Below are 14,176 nucleotides of genomic sequence, written 5' to 3'. Positions count from 1 at the left end.
AGCAGCGAGAGCCTTCCAGCAGCATTTCTGCCGTCCACACGGGTACCCGGACCAAGTGTTGACAGACCAGGGACCTGCCTTTGAAGCGGAGGTCTTCCAAGAATTCTGCACTCTGTATGGCTGCCGGAAGATAAGGACGACACCCTATCATCCGCAAACTAATGGACTTTGTGAGAAAATGAACCAGGTGGTAATGGATCTTCTGAAAATGTTGCCCCTGGAAGAACGCAGTCTGTGGCCTGAGAAGCTGCCCGATCTGGTGGTCCTATACAACCACATCCCGGTAGGTTCCACCAACTGTACCCCGGCTTACCTAATGAGGGCAAGACCTGGTAAGTTACCTGTTGACCTGGAAATGGGAGTCCTGACACCCGAGGACACTTCACCAGAAGCAGACTGGGACACAGAGAGGCAGCAGCAGTACCGGAGAGTACAGGAGAGCGTGGAGCGAAGTCTCTGTCAGGCTAGGGAAAGACAAGAGAAAACTTACAACCAGTATGCTCCCGCTGTTCCCCTGGTACCCGGAGAGCAGGTCTTGAAGAGGAAGAGACGGCTCCACAAGTTGGACGACCAGTGGGAGAAGGACCCGTACACCGTACTGCCCTCAAGCCACGAGAACCCGAAGGTTTGTACCATCAGTAAAGACGGAGGGGAAACCACAGCCATTGTATCCCGGGACCACCTGAAGAAGTGTCCCGAACAACTGAGGAACCCTGAAGAGGAACCAGAAGACCATCGACCCGTAGAGGAAAGGGAAGATATGGTTAGTACTGTGCTCGGGGACTTCCCTCGGTCTTGGACTCAAGTCAATGGTGCAGTTGTGGTACCCGTACTCACCTTCCTCCAACCAGCATCCCAAGCACCTACGGAGCAACAGGTAGAGCTGGAAGAACAGCCGGTCCAGGAGGCAGAAGACCCCACACCCGCAGACCAGGAGGATCAACCCTCTGCTTGCAGTGAGCCTGCCATATCCCTAGTGAGCCAAAGAGCCGGTAGACAGCTGCCAAGTTTACCCTTGACAGCTCCTACACCCTGTAGTTCAGGGCTAGACAGTCAGCTCCGTAGGTCCACTAGGGCCACTAGAGGCCAGTTACCCGCACGTTGGAGGATTTGAAGTGTATAAATTGTTTTATTTATGTTTACCTGTGTATTGTTGCTTGTGTATAATTTTGTGTTTCTAGTTATTTGTAGGAGTCCTTGGTGGATTTACCGGGAATCCTTTGTACATAGTTGGAGCGTAACCCAGGACGGACTAAAGACTGTTAAGGACTCGGGGCAGGACAAACCCCTACCTGGTTACGTCTCCCTGTTTTGGTGAAATGGACACCTTGCTTTTCTTCAAAGACTACACCCGGTTACGGACATGCCGTGACCACCTTTATGTGTTTCTTCTTATTGTACTATTATTGTTGTTATATCTTGTTATGTTTTTCTAAGATATGTTTAGTCCCGGAGTACTAAATTTCACTAGGGGGGAATGTGGCACCCCAGGGGTCTGGTTTCCCACAGTAATGTAATGTTATGTCTGAGAGCAGGTGGGAGGTCCTTTGGTCAGGGATCCTGTGCATGCCACACCTCCTGCCCAGTCTTGGGAGGGGAAGAACTTCCCCTATATAAACCCGGGGCTGAGGCGGGGTGAGAAGTCAAGGAAAGTAGAGACGAGAAACAGTCATAGGAAGAAACAGCAGAAGCTCAGTGGGAGCAAGACTACTTCGAGTCAGGGGCTGGCAGCTGCAGAGCTCGCCCTGACTGAGAAGCTTTCTTACCGGACCCGGCGTCCGAGGCTGTGGGGACTAACTCTTACCCAGCAGCAGAAGCCGACCGGCAGGGGATTTCAGGTCCTCAGGCCCAGAAACCCGAAGGCAAGGTCACACGCGTGGGACCAGCACCGCCATCGTGGAGCGGAAGCCATTAGAAGGCCCCGAGTCACCGGCCATACGGGTGAGCACCACACGGCACACTCAGGGACGTGGGCTACTTATATCCGCTTCTAGCAAGGTAGCCAGAAGAGTACAGTCAGTTTGGGAGGCCTACAACTCCGCCTGGCCAGGGGAGATCCCATCTGCTCAAGGACTGACCAGGCCCCGTTCGCTAGCAAGTACTCCGGGAGGGTCTATCGTTGTTACCAGTAAAGACCCTGAATTACACCGCACCGTCTCTGAGTGGTTCCTGCTACCCCCATCTTCCACGTCGGCTGCCCTGAGGCCATACCCCTCCCGTTGGGGGTTATACTATCACGCTGCACAATTCTACACCGGCCTCAGCGGTCTGCCCTGCAGCGGCAGCTCCATAGCTGCAAATCAACGGGTGGCGTAGTCGACACTCAAATAACACCTATCAAGACTGCCACACACTGAGTTTGACTCCCTGGGCATGGAACGGGTCCCCGCCACTCGGAGACTACAACCCTCATCTGATCCGGTTCCGGGTAAGCCCCCGTGCGCGAGACGCTGCGCGACACAGCAGGCCCAGGGGCGCGTCACCTATATAATCAGTGACATGCTTTTTTAGCAATCCCTATTTGCTGAGTGGAGTACAATTAGATATAGCAGAGGTGAGATAAATACTCTCTTTTCACACGATAAGAGGATATTTAGCATTATTAGAATCTCAGTGTGTAGTTCCTGAGAACTATAATAGAGGAGAATAATTATTAAAATATGAGCACAAGCACTTTAGTGCGATTAATTAGGGGCTATGAAGGCCCTCGCAGAAGGTTCATCTATATCTAGTACTATGTGTTTTTAAAGTATATGCATCCTCTTGTTATAGCTATAAATTATAATAAAAGTTATGTTTTATGATTAGGTCTTTATTAGGGATCTCTATTTGCCTTTGGCAATTTGTGTGTATAGTAAATAAACCCTAAGCTGACCTAAAACAGATTTTGGTTGGTGTATCAAATATTCAAATAGGGAACAAAATTTGAGCCTTGAAATTTTAGGTCAGTAGTAGTTTTTCAATTAGGAAAACCTCATGACCCAACATGAACATGGTTTATGAGGGACCGGTCCTGTCAAAATAATCTTATCAGCTTCTATGAGGAGGTAAGTTCCAGACTGCACCAGGCTAAAGCCATGGATGTTTTATATCTGGAGTTTGATACAGTGCCACATAAAAGTTTGTTATATAAAATGAGAGAAATGGGACTGATGGGTTAATAACTGGCTCAGTGATCGGAAACAGAGGATGGTAGAGCACACTAAAATTGGGTCACAGACAGTTAACAGTGGGATACCACAGGGGTCAGTATTGGACCCTCATCTTTTTAACATGCTTATTGATGATCTTGTAGATTGCATACAGAGTAGAACTTCAATATTTTCATATGATACTAAACTCTGCAAGGCAATCAACACAGAGGAGGAGAATTTATTGTTACAGAAGGATTCATGTAAGCTTGAATCGTAGGCTAAAAAATGGTAATGGGCACAGGAAATAAAATGTATGATTATGTACTAATTTGTAAAATACTAAGTAAAACTTTCACTTAAAAAGACTTGGGCATATGGATGGTTGACAAACTCAACTTTAGTGACCAGTGCCAGGATCCTACTGCCAAGGCTAATAAAATAATGGGATGGATTACAAGAGGTTTAGATGCTAAAAATAAGAACCTAGTTTTGCCACTAAACAAGTCACTAATGTTGCCATACTTTGAACACTGTGTTCAATTTTGGCCTCCAGTGTAAGAAGGTTATAGCTGAACTAGTGTGAGTGCAGAGAAGAGTGACCAAGGTTATTAAGGGAATTGGTGGACTCCAATATCAAGATAGGTTATTAATCTTGGGGTTATTCAGTTTGGAAAAACAAAGGCTTAGGGTGATCTTATTATAATATACAAATACAGTATATGAGGGGACAGTACAGAGATCTTTCTAATAAGCTTTTTACACCTAAGCCTGCAACGGTGACAAGGGGCCATCCTTTACGTCTAGATGAAAAAAAGTTTAATCATAATCACAGACAGCGGTTCTGTACTGTAAAAGTAGTGAGACTACAGAACTCTTTGCCACATGATGTGATAATGGTTTATTCACTACAAAAATTAAAGGAGGGCCTGGATGCCTTTATTGAAATATATAATATTACAGTATATGAGTACTAGAATTTATGATGTTGTGTTGATCCAGGGAACAAGTTTGATTCCATTAGTGGAATTGGGAAGGAATTTATCCCCTAATATAGGGTTATTATTGTCTGGCTCATAAGGTTTTGCTTTTCTCTTAATCAACATGTTAGGCTATAGGTTAAACTCTATGGACTTATGTCAACCTGCAACCCAAAAACTATGAAACTCCCCTGTAATAATTATGCAAATTTTCCATTCAACCAACTGGGTGTGTACCATAAGATGTCTCTGTGGATGATTACTTTTACTCCTCTGATGCTTTTTCTCCTCTACTTTGATCTCATCTGACCATATCACCTTCTTCCACATGCAAAAAGCCCTAATCTCCCATGAATAAGCGCTTTTTGCCAGAAACACGTTGAGATGTATTCCCAACCTGTACGATCTTTTAATTATTTTGTAATAAATTGAGGATTTTAATTATTTTTGGGACTCACCAAAATTATTTCCTTATGTGAAGCCGTAAGTCACAGCTACTGGTTAGAGACCCAAAACATTATAAGACGGACTGAGTCATATAAATAGGACACGGTGAGGCAGCTTTTTTGTTTATTTACCTTGTAGTTTTTGGGATTTTGGGATTATTTTTACTTTCTCTCGCAATGAGTTTCTCTGTCTCAATCTTTGCTACCTTGATTTGTTTTTTTACAGAATTTATTTAATTTTCTGTATTTATTTAATGCCTCATCACTACCTACTAGCTTTAGTTCTCTAAATGCTTTCTTTTTGTCACTTATTGCGCCCCTTACAGCTCTATTTAGCAATAGTGGTTTCCTCCTATTTCTAGAATGTTTATTCCCATAGAGTATATATTGTGCACAGGTCCTATTCAGGATGCTAATAAATGTCTCCCATTTGCTTTGTGTAGTTTTATGTCTCAGGATATCGTCCCAGTTTATTGCACTAAGATCATCTCTCAACCATTAAAAGTTTGCCTTCCTGAAGTTTAGTGTCCTTATAACCCCTCTACTACACATCTTATTAAAGGATACATGAAAACTTATTATTTTGTGATCACTATTACCCAAGTGACCCCCAACTCGTATTTTTGATATGCGGTCTGGCCTTTTGGTTAATATTAGGTCTAGCAGTGCCCCCCTTCTTGTTGGGTCCTGAACCAATTGTGAAAGGTAATTGTCTCTCATAGTTGTTAAAAACCTATTAACTTTGCTGAAACTACAGATTTCTGTTCCCCAATGTATTTCAGGGTAGCTAAAGTCCCCCATAATAATGACTTCTCCTTGAGTCGCTGCTTCATCTATTTGCTTTATGAGGATATTCTCCGCTGCTTCCATTATTTTTGGAGACTTATAACAAACCTCTATCAGTAATTTATTATTTTTCCCCCCTCCCCTTATCCCCACCCACAGGGACTCTACATTTTCATTAGATTCACCTATATTCTCATGTAAGATGGGTTTATAGGATGATTTTACATATAGGCACACACCCCCCTCCTTGTTTGTAAGGTCATTTCTGAACAGACTATAGCCCTGTAAATTAACTGCCCAGTCATGGCTCTCATCCAGCCATGTCTCAGATATCCCCATGTCATAATTATTTTCCAACAAAATTAATTCTAATTTCTCCATTTTGTTGGTGAGGCTTCTGTCATTAGTGTACATGCATTTTATGTATCTCTATGTACCGCTTTTCCTTCTGACCATATTGACTGTTCTAACTACACCCCCAATTTCTTTCTTTGTGCCCAGGTCACAATCTGCACTATCTTCCCCACCTATAAAATGAATACCTGCCCCCCCAATCCCTAGTTTAGACCTTCCTCCAACCTTCTAGTCATTTTCTCCCCCAGCACAGCTGCACACTCCCCATTGAGATGCAGCCCGTCCCTAGCGTAGAACCTGTAGCCAACTGAGAAATCGGCCCAGTTCTCTAGGAACCCAAACCCCTCCTTCCTACACCAATTCCTGAACCACTTATTTATTTCCCTAATCTCCCATTGCCTCTCTGGCGTGGCACGTGGTACAGGCACTATTTCAGAGAATAACACCTTGGAGGTTCTTGCTTTAAGCTGCAGCCTAATTCCCTGAAATCATCTTTAAGTACCTTCCAGCTACCTCTAACTTTGCCATTTGTGCCAATATGCTCCATGACCGCTGGGTCCTCACCAGCCCCTTCCAGTAATCTGTCAACCCGATCAGCGATGTGCCAGACTCGAGAGCCAGGTAGGCAGCACACTATTCGACAATCCCTGTCTTTGTGACAGATTGCCCTATCTGTTCCCCTAATAATTGAGTCCCCCACTACCAGCACCTGCCTGACCTGCCCTGCTCTCCTATTTCCCCCCTTACTGGAGCTGACACTCCTCCGGCTTTCAGAGAACATGCCTTGCTGCAGCAATGCTACCCCTGTACTGACACCCCCCTCATCTGCCAACTTTGCAAACTTATTGGGGTGTGCCAGATCAGGACTAGCCTCCCTGGCACTCTTCCCTCTTCCCCCCCATTTAACTGTCACCCAGCTAGCTGCCTCACCATCCTGCAGCTCCATACTACCATCCTCCCCCCACATCTACCCCAGTGAGCAGCTGCTCAGTGAGCAGCAGACTCCTTTCCATATTGTCTGTGGATCTCAGTGTTGCCAGCTGCACATTTAGATCCAGTACCTGGGCTTCCAAATGCACAACGTGCACACATCTCGTACAGCAGTATTCACCCACGACCGGCTGTTCAAGGATTGCATACATGTGGCAAGATGTACACTGGATACCATTGTCAATAATGGAGCTAATTTCCTAATGGGGATTGCACTAGACAGAAATATTAAGTAAAGAGAAATGTAAAGAATTAATAAAATACAGACAGCAATTCAGTCCAAATTCCTCCCTTCCAAACTCCCTGAATCCAAAGTCACTGAATTACAAGTCACACACTTACTTCCGTTCGCACTTAGGCTCCGGTCACACTCGCTAAGGAAGAAGATTTAAAGAGTTTTTTTTTATTTTTTTTTATTTTTACCCTTTAGCAGCAATCCAACCTACAGCTCAATGCACTTCCAGAAAAAAAAAGAAAGCTGTTGCTATATGACAAAAAAAACACAATAAAATACCTTAAAGTTTGTGGTTGTAATGTGAAAAAATGTGGAAAAGTTCATGGGATAAGAAAATTTTTCAAGGCACTGTATGTATATAAAATTAAATAACTATAAAACCTGATAAACATACATCAAATCAGATTTATTATGTATGTCTGTCAGAATTTGTGTCTAATTTGAATATCCACATGTTTTCTTGATTTCTGAGGATACGTAACCGATCTCATCCCCTTTTGGGGGAAGTTTTCATTAGTATGTACTATTTTTTCCTACTTTTTGAGTCTTATAGTATGAAAAAAAATATGGTAGTTACTTTGTAACTACTAGAAATATATTGGGTTGCAAACATTTTACCTTGTCATAAGCTTCCGTTTGACTCTTGTTATAGTTCTTGTTCGACCAGGATGACGGTATTAGAATTTTTACACTCTGTATGAAAAGCCTTTTCTGAGTTGCTGAGAACAGATAAATACTGGCTTCTTTCACCATATCCTGAAAGGAGATCATCACATAAGTATTACCACTCGGTAATATACGATAAGATATTTCTTATACACAGACAATTACATCAAAATTATTTTTCTTCTACCTAATGAGCTGATACAAGCCCACTAACGATGAATGCAGGAAGGTACATCAGTAATACAATATATCTATGAATAGAGCTTATAAAAATAATATTTTTTTTGATACCTGAATGTTTGTAATTAGCTTCATGTCTTCATAACTTGGGTTAATTGCTATGACAATGTCTTCATATCCTCCATCATTAAGTTTTATTGTAGTACTGCTTACTGGTAAGAAGACTGCAAAGGTTGCATGGTGGCGCAGTGGATAGCACTGCAGCCTTGCAGTGCTGGGGTCCTTGGTTCAAATCCCACCAAGGACAACATCTGCAAGGAGTTTGTAAGTTCTCCTCGTGTTTGTGTGGGTTTCATCCCACACTCATGAAATAATTTTAAAAAAAATGACGTGGGGCTTCGCCCTATTTTTGTGTCCAGCCAGGTACAGCATCCAGGAACGGGCTGCCCCCAACCACCAGCTGCCTATTTGTACGTGGCCGGGCACAACAATATAGGGAAGCCCTTTTTTTTTAATTATTTCATGAATTTCATGAAATAATTTAAAAAAATAAATACGTGGGGCTTCGCCCAATTTTTGTGTTCAGCCAGGTACAACTAGGCAGCTGGGGGCTGGAATCCGCAGCGCAGGGAGGCCCAAGTTTTCTGGGCTCCCCCCGCTGCAAATTGCAGTCCACAGCCACCCCAGAAAATGGCGCGTTCATAGAAGCGCCATCTTCTGGCGCTGTACCCAACTTATCCAGGGCCCTGGTGCGGTGGCTCACTGGGAAATAAAGGGGTTAAGGCCAGCTTGGTATTATCAGCTGGCCCTAAGCCCGAAATTCATGGGGTCATGCCAATATTAAACATGACCGCCATGAATTTGTAGTAAAGTATTTAAAAAAACACAACACCCAGAATAAAGTCCTTTAATTGAAATAAACACACAATTTTTTAATGTTCTAAATTAAACCATACTTACCATCACGCCAATTCCAGTTGAAGCCAATGTCTTCTGCATTAAAAATAAAATAATAAACCAACATTATCCTTACCTTTCCATGGTTCCCAGGATGGCTCCAGCTCTGCTACATTCACATGACAGGCTGGATCGCAGCCGAAAGCTGCCACCCAGCTTGCCATGCTGCAGACACTGAGAAGTGCAAGCATGCTGGCGCTCCTCAGTGTCTGGCTGTGACGGCATCCAGATGAGCCGAGTTCATGTCCAATGAACTCGGCTCACCTCATGCACGTCACTGACAGCGTGGGAAAATTCTCTCACGCTCACCGCATGCGCAGGAGAATTCTCCCACGCTGTCAGTGATGTGCATGAGGTGAGCTGAGTTCATTGGACATGAACTCGGCTCATCTGGATGCCGTCACAGCCAGACACTGAGGAGCGCAAGCATGCCTGCGCTTCTCAGTGTCTGCGGCATGGCAAGCTGGATGGCAGCGTTCTGCTGTGATCCAGCCTGTCATCTCGATGTAGCAGAGCTGGAGCAGTCCTGGGAACCATGGAAAGGTAAGGATGATGTTGGTTTATTTTACTTTTATTGCAGGAGATCGTTGCCTTCAGCTGGAATGGGCGTAATGGTAAGTATGGTTTAATTTAGAACAATAAAGAATTGTGTGCTTATTTCAATTAAAGGACTTTATTCTGGGTGTTTGTGTTTTTTTTAACTTTGACTATGGGGTTAGTAATGGGGGTGTCTTATAGACACCTCTCCATTACTAACCTGGGCTTGATGTCAGCTGGCATTATAAGCTGACATCAACCCCAGCCCTATTACCCCACTGCCACTGCTACAGGGCAGTGGGAAGAGCGAGGCTAAGTGCCAGAATTGGCGCATCCTATGGATGAACCATTCATGGGGCGGCTGATGGTTGGTGTTTCTAGCCTGGGAGAGGGCCAATATTCATGGCACCCTTCTGGGCTATTAATATCAGCCCCCAGCTGTCTGCCTAGCCTTTGTTAGCTATTATAATAGGGGGGACCCCACATCATTTTTTGGGGGGTCCCCCATTTTAATAGCTAGTAAAGGCTAGGTATTCAGCTGGGGGCTGATATTAGTAGGCTGGGAAGCTCCGTGGGTATTACCCCCTTCCCAGGCTTCAAAGATCGCCCCAGCCCTCTGCTTAACCTCTGCTAGAGACTAAAATTATGGGGAACCACATGCCAATTTTTTTTTTTTATAAATTCTTTATTTTAACACTAAATGACAAGTACAGTAATCAACACTATCGCTGTATTTATTATATATGTGACTGACATGTTATCTATCTAATCTATGTGTGATGCTCTATTCTTTCTGTTCTAAATTGTCGGGTACCGATGCTGAATTGCAGGCCGGCTTTTTTAAAGAGAGTGTCTTCTGAGCAGTTTGTCAGCTTTTGGACACTTTGAAGGTGTTTTCTATGTATTTTTATTTGCCTGCCATTGGTTTTAACAGTGTTTGATGGAGTTCGACAGTGTTCTAAGGTGTTCGACAAACAGTTCCACGAGCATCCCGGTGTTCGACGAACTGAACCGAACCCAAACACTACGGGGGTGGCTCAACACTACAAATAATTTTTGTTCAACAACCTATATGGGTTTTACTATATTTATTATCAAGCACTCGAGGTGCAAAAAAATGTCCGCATGCAAATGGTCCACATTAAAAAAGATATTTTAAAAACATTGCACAACGTGTTTCAACTATGTAAGCCTTCATCAGGTGCCTAAAGATATATAGCTCATGAAATCTTCTTGGGGTGTGGTTTCCCATGTTGGAGATCCAATCTTTGTTACCCATTCTACAGAGGCTCTGATAGGATAAAATTTTAATGGAAACTTACTAAAAAGGACCTGCCCAATTTGTTGGAGTGGTGCACATTAAGATAAAACATTTGATAAAATTACATAATAAAGATTATTATATACAGGTACCATACTCCCAATTTTATAGATGTCGCTTGTTGCTCCTGGCATATATTTAAAAATGGTGATCAATTGTTCTGATGACGTCAGTAGTAAGTGATTCACTATGTGCAATCAACCAGAAGGCACTCCACATGTTACCCTCCGGTGTGTCCCACCACTATTGACCCTCACTGAGATCTCCCATTGTTGTCAATGGTGATCAGTCTTCCCGATGTTCATTGTTGACCCCAATAAACACGATCTATTGCAGATGATCACATGAAGGAATTACACCGCATGATCACCCCTGCCGTGTTTCAACTTTGTGGAACTCGCTGAGGTGAGTGTAGTGAGTTTTTTCTAATAAACCAATTCCAGAGTCTCATTGAGCCCCTCTGGATATAGAGTGCCCATTATGTATATCCAGTAAGACTCTTTAGTGTTGAGAACCGGTTTTCTGTTTCCAGTGGATATGGAAATTTGCTCTATAGGTGCAACTCGTATATAGTCAAAATTCCTATTGTGTGTTAAAATGATGTATTTGGACAGACTTTGTTTTAAGAACCCCTGTCTAATATTATGTCTGTGACCGTTCATGCGGCTCAGCATGAATTACAGTATTTTTCAGACTATAAGACACACTTTTGTCCTCCAAAATTTTGGAGGAAAGTGGGGGGTGTGTCTTATAGTCCAGATGTACAGTACCTTATAGTCTGGTTGTGGATGGGGGAGAGGGCGGAGCAGCAGTGGAGGAGTGGGTCACAGGAGGCAGGAGCCACCTGCTGCAGCTAACCCTATGCCTGCTGTTAAAGAAAATTAATATTCACTGCTCCCCACGCCCATAGTCCCGCCCACCTCTATGCACTGAAGCCAGCACTGAGAGGTGAGCAGGACTATGGGCATGTGGAGCAGTCAATATTCATTCTCTTTAATAGCGAGCAGACGTGACCGCCCAGCCGCTGCAGGAGCTGGCAACTGTGGCTAACACTGTGTCCGCTATTAGGGAAAATTAATATTCATTGCTAGCCACGCCCATAGTCCCAGGTTTGAGGAGCAGTGAATATTCCGGCAGCTGACCACGATGTGTGGGGGCACATTTCAGTGACATCATGCACTGCTTACACGCTGATGTCAACTGCTGGCTGGAACAGAGGGAAGGTGAGTAGAATCTTTTATTTTTTTATGTGTGTGGTGTGAGGGGCCATATATACCAGGATGGTGATGGGGGGGGCCATGTTTACTAGGATGGGGGGCCATATATAACAGGATGGAGAGTCATTTGTACCTGGATGGAGATGGGGGCCGTGTATACCAGGATGGGGGGCCATATATACCAGTATGGGGATGGAGGGGCTATTATTGCAGGAAGGGGGGCCATATATACCAGGATAGGGGGTATGTATACCAGGATGGGGGGGCCATGTATTCCAGGATGGGGGGCCATGTATACCGGGATGGGGGCCATGTATTCCATGCATACCAGGATGGAGGACCATGTATACCAGTTTGGGGTCATGTATATTAGGATGGGGGTCATGCATACCAGGAAGGGGATGAGGGACCATGTATACCAGGATGGGGATGGGGGACCATGTATACCATGATGGGGGCCATGTATGCCAGGATGGCGATGGGGGCCATGTATACCAGGATAAGGATGTGAGCCATGTATATCAGGATGGGGGGGCATATATACCAGGATGGGGGCACATATATATATATATGTATATATATATATATATATACATATATACCTACCTGGATGGGGGATGTTGGCACAGAACTGAGGGACATTACCCCAGCAGCAGAACCCCCCCATAACAGTGTATCATGACCACATTTTTTGCTTCAATTTTTTCTATTTTCCTCCTCTAAAACCTAGATGTGTCTTATGGTCCGGTGTGTCTTATAGTCTGAAAAATATGGTACTAATTAAATCCATAAAGATTTTTTGAACTTTTTTTGGAGGGTAATACCACCGTAATGTAACTCTAAGCACATTACATTGTATAGATTAATAACATCTTTCTGGATTAAATTAGTAATCCATACAATGTCACATGCTTAGTGTTACATACCAGTGGTATTAATCTCCAAAAAAAACAATTTTTTTTTTTCTGGATTGAATTAGTCATCCATAGATTTTAATGTGGTCAGTGTTACATTGTAGTAATATATAAACCTCCCAAAAAAGGTCAAAAATTATTCTGGATTCAGTTAGTCATCCGTACAGTGTAACATGGTTAGTGTTGCATTACGGTGGTTTGCACGTTAATGACCAGGCCAATTTTTACAATTCTGACCACTGACACTTTATGAGGTAATTACTCTGGAACGCTTCAACTGATCCCCCTGATTCTGAGATTGTTTTTTCGTGACATATTGTACTTCATGATTGTGGTAAAATTTCTTCGATATCACTTGCGTTTATTTGTGAAAAAAATGGAAATTTGGCGAAAATGTTGAACATTTTGCAATTTTCAAAATTTGAATTTTTATGCCCTTAAATCAGAGAGATATGTCACACAAAATAGTTAATAAATAACATTTCCCACATGTCTACTTTACATCAGCACAATTTTGGAACCAACATTTTTTTTGTTAGGGAGCTATAAGGGTTAAAAGTTGACCAGTGATTTCTCATTTTTCCAACAAAATTTACAAAACCATTTTTTTAGGGACCACATCACATTTGAAGTCACCTTGAGAGGTCTTTATGACAGAAAATAGCCAAAAGTGACACCATTCTAAAAATTGCACCCCTCAAGGTGCTCAAAACCACATTCAAGAACTTTATTAACCCTTCAGGTGCTTCACAGGAATTTTTGGAATGTGGAAGAAAAAAATGAACATTTAACTTTTTTCACAAAAATGTTACTTTAGACCCAATTTTTTTTATTTTTGCAGGGGTAACAAGAAAAAATGGACCCCAAAATTTGTTGTGCAATTTCCCCTGGGTACGCAGATACCCCATATGTGGGGAAAAAACACTGTTTGGGAGCACGGCAGGGCTCGGAAGGGAAGGAGTGCCATTTGACTTTTTGATTGTAAAATTTGCTTGAATAATTAGCAGACACCATGTTGCGTTTGGAGAGCCCCTGATGTGCCTAAACAGTGGAAACCCCCCACAAGTGACCTTATTTTGGAAACTAGACCCCCCAAGGCACCTATCTAGATGCATAGTGAGAACTTGGAACCCCTAGGTGCTTCACAAATTGATTCGTAAAAATGAAAAAGTATTTTTTTTTCCACTTTTTCATTTTTACGAATCAATTTGTGAAGCACCTGAGGGTTCCAAGTGCTCACTATCCATCTAGATAGGTGCCTTGGGGGTCTAGTTTCCAAAATGGGGTCACTTGTGGGGGAGCTCCAATGTTTAGGCACACAGGGGCTCTCCAAACGCGACATGGTTCCAATTTTTTAGCGGACACCATGTCACATATGGAGAGCCCCTGTGTGCCTAAACATTGGAGCTCTCCCACAAGTGACCACATTTTGGAAACTAGACCACCCAAGACACCTATCTAG

At 43.3% G+C, this 14,176-nt stretch overlaps 1 long non-coding RNA gene across 1 annotated transcript in view; it reads right to left on the bottom strand.

The window, feature by feature from the left end:
- LOC141156777 (uncharacterized) overlaps nucleotides 1–14,176 on the bottom strand; it is a 194,353-nt gene that overhangs the window by 80,794 nt on the left and 99,383 nt on the right. The window contains exon 2 of the long non-coding RNA XR_012247711.1: nucleotides 7,541–7,678. This is a non-coding gene — a long non-coding RNA (uncharacterized lncRNA). The remainder of the gene's footprint in view (nucleotides 1–7,540; nucleotides 7,679–14,176) is intronic.

The sequence above is a fragment of the Phyllobates terribilis genome, unplaced genomic scaffold, assembly GCF_046119375.1.
Source record: "Phyllobates terribilis strain yellow unplaced genomic scaffold, ASM4611937v1 Scaffold_8__6_contigs__length_399053987, whole genome shotgun sequence".
NCBI classification, from domain to species: domain Eukaryota; kingdom Metazoa; phylum Chordata; class Amphibia; order Anura; family Dendrobatidae; genus Phyllobates; species Phyllobates terribilis.
Note: the sequence above shows the minus strand (reverse complement) of the source record. Positions and strands in the feature narration are given on the sequence as shown.